At 41.3% G+C, this 7172-nt stretch overlaps 2 long non-coding RNA genes across 2 annotated transcripts in view; both read right to left on the reverse strand.

The window, feature by feature from the left end:
* The window catches only part of LOC138162629 (uncharacterized), a 2237-nt gene extending 1734 nt beyond the window's left edge, over window positions 1-503 (reverse strand). The window contains exon 1 of the long non-coding RNA XR_011168675.1: window positions 452-503. This is a non-coding gene — a long non-coding RNA (uncharacterized lncRNA). The remainder of the gene's footprint in view (window positions 1-451) is intronic.
* The window catches only part of LOC138162631 (uncharacterized), a 311452-nt gene that overhangs the window by 14140 nt on the left and 290140 nt on the right, over window positions 1-7172 (reverse strand). The gene's annotated exons all lie outside the window — the stretch shown is intronic.

The raw sequence follows: 7172 nt of genomic DNA on the forward strand, positions 1-7172 counted from the left end.
ATATATATATATATATATATATATATATATATATATATATATTAGGCTTAAAGATAATTCTGGGTGAAAATTAAATTGTACAAACTCTGTAGATGCATTGAAGTATGGATATTCTTGATTCCAGAACAACTTCTCCCAAAACATCCTTAGGAATACAAATCATTGGCATAGTTTTGGGGAACCATAATTGAACTCCCCCTCTCTAAACTCTAGGTCAATATCTTATTTTCAGGGAACACCCAGACTGGTTCTTGCTCTGTATTGATCAAGATCCTAATACTCTTTTCTTACCCCACTTGACCCTTCACCATTATTCCTGGTCCCTCTACTATTCTCTGCTTTTGAACTTCCATGCTTTGCCTGCTCTGTCCTGTCTGCCTCCCACTTAGGTGTTTCCACTCCCTCGATTCTCCCTCTCCCTCTTCCCCGTTAAGTCTTTTGAATCACTTACCTAGATCACAGGCACTTAATCAACTTGTCCTTGAGGCAGATTGGGTATAGAGCCCAAACTGGGGACACTTTTTATAGAGGATCTCCATTCCCCACTGCTGCCATGAGACATCATTCCAGTGGAAGAACAGGGCTCTTTCGCAACTGAAGGCATGTACTCTGCAATTCCCACGTGCCAGGCAATTCTTGGCATTCCTAACCTTCATTTAGGGATACCTTCCTAATGGGTCATGATGCTTCTTGAGAATATTTTTCTACAACCAGGGGTTCTGATATCTTTAGAAACTGAAATCTTTTCCCAGGGTTGGATCTACCGTTTCTCCCTTCCCACTGTTTTCCTTTTCCAGACAACCCCCAGAGTGTCATCGAAGATTCCCATGAAAACCTGATTCTGAGAGTTCTACCTTTTCCTAATAATTCAGAGGTTCTCATTCCTGTCTCTTTCTACTCCCAACCCCTCATTTCTTGGGAAAATTCTGATTTCTCTTTGAGGGAGCCCAGCCCTGGATGCTTGATGCTTCATTTGTCTAAATCAGTAGGTTGGTTCTTTAGTACTACTTAGTTCTTTTAGTCTACACAAAAAGCCCTCCAGATATAGAAAGAACCCAGCTATGATCACCTTTTCAAGGTGTTCCTGTAGGAACAAGGCATGGTGGGTTTCACAGGTCCTGCTGATTTATTCAGTTACAGAATTACAGAATTATTAGAGGGCAGCTAGTTGGTGCAGTGAATAGAGCACCAACCCTGGAGTCAGGAGGACCAAATTTCAAATCCGACCTCAGACGCTTGACACACTAGCTGTGTGACCTTGGGCAAGTCACCCAATTGCCTTGCCTTCCCTCACAAAAAAAAGAATCAGTAGGGCCTCAGTGTCCATCTGATTTAAATCACAGTTGACAAAGAATTCTCACCCACTAGATAGTCACCCAGCTTAGTCTAAAGGTTTCCATTGAGGGAACCCTATGAGCTCCCACAGGATGCTTCTTTTAGTGCAGAGCTCTCATTCTTGGGAAGTTTTCCCCTCTAAACAAGTCTGCTATCCTCCTTGAAATTTTCCCATTTGGTAAGCCAGGAATGAATGAGGCAGCTAAGGCATCTTGGGTTCGAGATTGGAATGAAATGAAATACTCACAGTCCATCGATTAATTAACAAAATGATATTTACTTAGCCATAGAAAGCAAAGGTTATTCAGAGAGGATCCAGCACTGATTCAATAGAGCACAGCTACCCTGTGTTAGTCTTGATTATGCTGCTTGTTTGCCAGTCAGAAGCCTCAGCAAGTAGCCCAAACTACTTGTGCCCTGGCCCTTTAGCACTTAGTGACCAAAGCTACACCAGTGGCCAGAGTCTTCTGAATCTAAATAAGGCTTGAAGATAATTCTGATACTTTTTTTTTTAAGCAATCGGGGTTAAGTAACTTGCTCAAGGTTACACGGCCAGTTATTTCTGGGTGTGGTGCTGAGTATCTGAGCCCGGGATTCGATCCCCAGGTCATCCCAACACTGGAGCCGGTGCTCTTACTCGCTGTGCTACCTGGCCATCCCTAAGCAATTGGGGTTAAGTAACTTGCTCAAGGTTACACGGCCAGGTGTTTCTGGGTGGGTGCTAAGTGTCCAAGCCTGGGATTCGATCTCCAGGTCATCCTGACACTGGAGCCGGTGCTCTTACTCTCTGTGCTACCTGGCTGGCCCTAATTCTGATACTTTTAAGGAAAAGAGTTAGCTTAGCCTACATGGAAAGAGACTGTGGTAGCTATTTCTCCTACCATACCATATATCCCCTGTCCCCACCCTTCCTAGGTCTGTTCTCTGGGGACTAATAAAACAAGTGGATGGAATATTGGGTTGGGAATCAAGAAGCTTCATCTTCCTGAGTTAAAATCCAGCCTTGGACACTTATTAGCTGTGTGATCTTGGGTAAGTTACATAACTTAGTTTGCCTCAGTATCCTTATCTGTAAAAAGAGCTGGAGAAGGAGATGGCAAACCATTCTAGTATCTTTGCCAAGAAAATGCCAAACGAGGTCACAAAGTGTTGGACATGATTGAAATGAATGAACAACAGCAACAATAATGACCCTTTCAGGTCACTGCCTTTGAAATAGTTGATGACAGCTCTTATTTTCCTCTACCTTCTAAGTCTATATATTTCAACCAATTTTCATGTGGCATGAATTAAGGAAATTTTACCAAGCTGGAAGCCTTTTATTGACTCTCTCCAGCTTATCATTCTGAACAGAATACTCCAGATGTGGTCTGATCAGGGCAGGGTTCTATAGGCCTGAAACTTTCTTATTTCTGGAGACTATTTTTCTGTTAATGGAGTTCATGATTTTAAAATTTTCTATCTTAAGGTTCAATGTAACACTGTTGTCTTGTGTTGAACTGGCAGCCCAACAAAACATGCAAATGTTGTTCTGACAAACTACTTTCTGGACCTAACTTTTCTACTTGGGAAGCTGATTTTTCCTCCCACTCAAGTGTGACTTTATCTGTCTTCAATTTCACTTTATTAGCTTTGACCTAATATTTTAGCTTGTCAAAATCTTTCTGACTACTCATTGTGATCCAGTGTGTTAGCTACCTCAACCATCTCTGTGTCAAATGCAAATTGGATGATAATGCCATCTATGCCTTTATCCAAATCATTGATAAAAATGTTGAATGATGGCATAGGGACACACACTGATTCCTGGATATCTCATCTGGAGACTTCATTCTAGATTGACTTTAACTCATCAATGATTTTGTTTGAGTATGACCATTCAGCTCTCTTTAATTCCAACAATCTGGCCCTAATCTATATCTCCTCATTTTTCCCACAAGAGTAGCATGACAGAATTTATCATGGTTAAACAAAATCTAAACAACACTATGTCCACATCATTCTACCTTTGACACCTTTTGGGGAATCTGGTCAAAGAAGGGATGTAATAGTCTGGAATGATCTGTTTTTGATAAAGCCATGTTGGTCACTTGTGATAAGTGCCTTTTTTTCTAATTGCTCACTAATTACCATTTAATAAGATATCATATAATGTTACCAGGGAGAATAATCATGGTCCCTGACCTCATAGTTTATAGATTCCATTTTCTTCCCTTTTTTGAAAGTTAGGCCAAGTGTTACTTTCTCTGATCCTGTGATGCTTTTCCTCTTACTGGCGATCCTTTAAGGATTGCTGAGAATGGCTTAGCAATCACATCTTCCTATTCTTCTGATACCTGAGGATATTATTTATTTGAGGTATGTGACTTGAACTCAACATGGTAAGATTAATGTTCATTTATCTTGGATATCAAGATTCCATTATTCATATTTATTCTGCCCTTTCTGGATCAAAGATCATTCTCTGTGGAATAGAAACTGGATACCATTCTGCTTTCTAAATTTTATCAATCACCCAGATCAGCTGTCCTATACTTACTTTTGTCCTGTTTTTTCCCTCAGTACAACTTTTTTAAAAAAGGTTTTTTTTTTTGTTTTCATTCTTCAATGTGGTTTGATTAGGCAACACTAGACAAATGGTTGATTTCACAACACATAGAGGTAGAACCATAGAGTTAGCCATTTTTCATTTTCTGGGGTTTCCTGAAATTTTACACTCTATGTATGAAAAACTATGGGTCAATTCTTAGAGGAAATTGGGAAAGAGTGTAGGAAGTTCTTTATCATTCTAATCCTATGACTATCCATGTACCAATCCTACCATCTTTTCATCAAAATCCTTTGCTCAAATCACACACACAGAAATGCATGAAACATCACTAGATCAAAAGACTTTTAATTGACTTGGTTTATGTAGGCAAATATTGCTGTTCCATACTAAAGGATTAGTTCATGAACCCTCACATTTCTTTATCAGTATTGCTCCAAATATTCCTGCACATCTCTGTTTCAAACTTCTACCAGGGTGATGATGAATGATATGGTTGGTGCTGATGCTGGTGCTGTTGCAAATTATGATACAGAGACTAGGTATGTGAAGCACTCAGACAGTAAGGATGAAGACTATGACAGCTAATCTACAGGAGAACTTGTGACCTTACTCTGACCAATGTGACCATTATAGACCTGGCTTTTCAGCTGCCACCACCCAAGGACAGTGGAGGTTATGTCCTGCGAAATACAGCTTTGGGAACACCATCCTACATCCCATCAAGGGATGCCCTCCCTTGTAAAGTGTCAGTATCAGATGAATTTAACATTAATGGATGCTGACAATTGCTGGTGATAACTTCACTGCAAATCTGTTAGTCAAGCAAATCAGTCAAGAAATAAATATTTATCTCATGTAAAGCTCTATTCAGTGGGAGTCCCCAGGTAAGCCAGTGGCAGAACAGGCTACAATAATGAATGTGAACTAGTCCTTGCTCAGGTGGGGCTTTTCAGTACAATGGGGAAGACAAATATGCATAGAGAGATGGGATTGGCCTGTAAGTGATTAAAGTCTGAATAAGAGGGAGGAGTGGCAATATTGGGGGTTTCAGAGGGGGGAAAGATCAGTGAGGACTGAAATATTCTGGGATGGGCTTCTGGAGGAGTTAGGAATTGGTCAATGCTTTTGCAGTATGCCATCTTGCTTCTCGTTTTTCCTCTTTCCTATCTTGTGATATGTTCTGGATGTTCTGGAGAATTCCCTGACTCTCCCTGCATAATGGACACTGCCTGTCATACATCTTCTTAGGTTTATGTTACAAATGCAAGGTGTTTCAGTCTCTGAAGTCCTAACCAATGCTGGGCTGAACCTGTTCTTCCAGATGTTGCTAAGATTGAGAAAGGGATTCCCCTGAAGTATTGGGTAACATGCTCTAAGCCTTTCCACTGGATGATTTCAAGTAGAAAGAAAGGACTCTGTCAGAATAGCATATATGCATACACATGTGAAAGGTATGTATGTTGCATGGCACAAACATATACATCAACACACATGCATGTAACACACGAGTATATAAGCGTACATCATTGCACACACATTTCCACATGTACATATGTGTGCATGCACGGACAGCTATGTGTTTATGTATACATCTACATCTATGTCTATGTCTATGGCCATGTATAGCCTGGACCTATGATTTCATTAGTATAGAGAAGAAGAAAGCTCATGGTTAAGTCCTAATATTAATTCAACTTGACACCTTTTCCATGTATAATTTAGTGTCTCAGAGAGTTATTTCAAGCACTGACCTTGTCCAGGGTCACATGATCAGTACATGTCAGAGAAAGGACTTGAACCTGAGTCTTCCTGGCTCCAAGATAAGGCTTCTACCCTCCTCACCATGTCTCCTGTCTTACATTAACAAGTGAGACATGAACATTTTTACCAGGGATGTCCTGTAGTCATCTCAAATTCATTATGTCCCCAGAGCACTCACCTTGTTCTCTTTCCTTCCAAATCACTCCTCTTTTGAACTTCTCTGTTACTATTGGGGCACCCAGGTTCCTAACATTAGCTCCTCATTGTCTCTTGTCCACATATCTAGTCAGTGGTCAAATACTTTATTTCTACCTTCACAGAATTTCTGACATACATTCCTTTCTCTTTATCTAATCTCCATTGCAATGGCCCCCTAATTGATCTCCCAGCCTTTAATCTCTCCCCACTCCAATCCATCCTCTCCATGACTATCAAACTGATTTTTCCTGAAGTGCAGGTATGACCATGTCACCCTCCTAATCAATTAAATTCAATGACCTCTTATTACATCTAGGATTATATATAAACTTCTCTGGTTGGCATTTAAAGCTTGTCACAGCCTAGCCCTAGCCTAAGTTTTCAGAATTGTCTCACACACACACACACACATTATTCATTGTTCATTTGTACAATAATATCCTACTCTATGATGATTTTGGACACCCAGGTGCAGTCCCAACAATAACTATTCATCCAGCCTACATAGGATGACATCTGATGTATATAAGAAGTAGAAGATTTGTGTCAGGTGTGTTTAAAAGAAAGTACTGCCAACTCAAAGTATTTATGTAGTAGAAAAAACAGGCATTTGTCTCTTAATTAAGCAAAGATGAGATAAAAGACCCTTGAGCAGAGAGGAAGAGCTGGGTCCAGTAATAAAACATAGAAAAAAAGGCAATCACCACCAGACCAAGAGTACTATGAATGTAGATTTATTGTTGTAAATAATCAATCAAAAGAGTAGAATTGAGGCCAGACAGAGCCAAGGCACAGAGTCAATAAAGACTTTTGGAGACCAGGATCTTTACAAATCTTCTTAGAGGAATGGAGGGTGAATGAGGAGGGAGGATAAACACAGATTGAGGAAGGGTCATTATTAACTTTTGATTTCACATTGCTGATTCTTGGTGTAGAGAGAAACAGATGATCAGCAGCAGCCCCCAGAGCTGCCACAGCAGCCCCCTGAGTTCCCACAGCAGTCCCCAGACTGTTGGCTGCGCCCACCGCCACTGTCACAGCAGTCAGACCTCTGGTGTCTGCGTCTGTGGGATCTTCTGTGATGGGAAAAGAGGCAGCAGCCATGCCCAGAGCCAGAGCTGCAGCATCCCCCAGAGCTGGACCCACAGCATCCCCCAGAGCTGCAGCATCCTCCAGAGCTAGAGCCACAGCAGGAAGAGGCTGGAGGAGGGCAGGGAGCCTGGGGAGGGCACTTGGGAGGACATTTGGGAGGGCATTTGGGAGGGCACTTGGGGGTCTGACACTTGGGAGGACACTTAGGGGGGCACTTAGGGGCCTGGCACTGCTG

Source organism: Petaurus breviceps, unplaced genomic scaffold (assembly GCF_028583685.1).
Source record: "Petaurus breviceps papuanus isolate PSGF00001 unplaced genomic scaffold, PetGlider_PUasm1.0 186, whole genome shotgun sequence".
NCBI classification, from domain to species: Eukaryota; Metazoa; Chordata; class Mammalia; order Diprotodontia; family Petauridae; genus Petaurus; species Petaurus breviceps.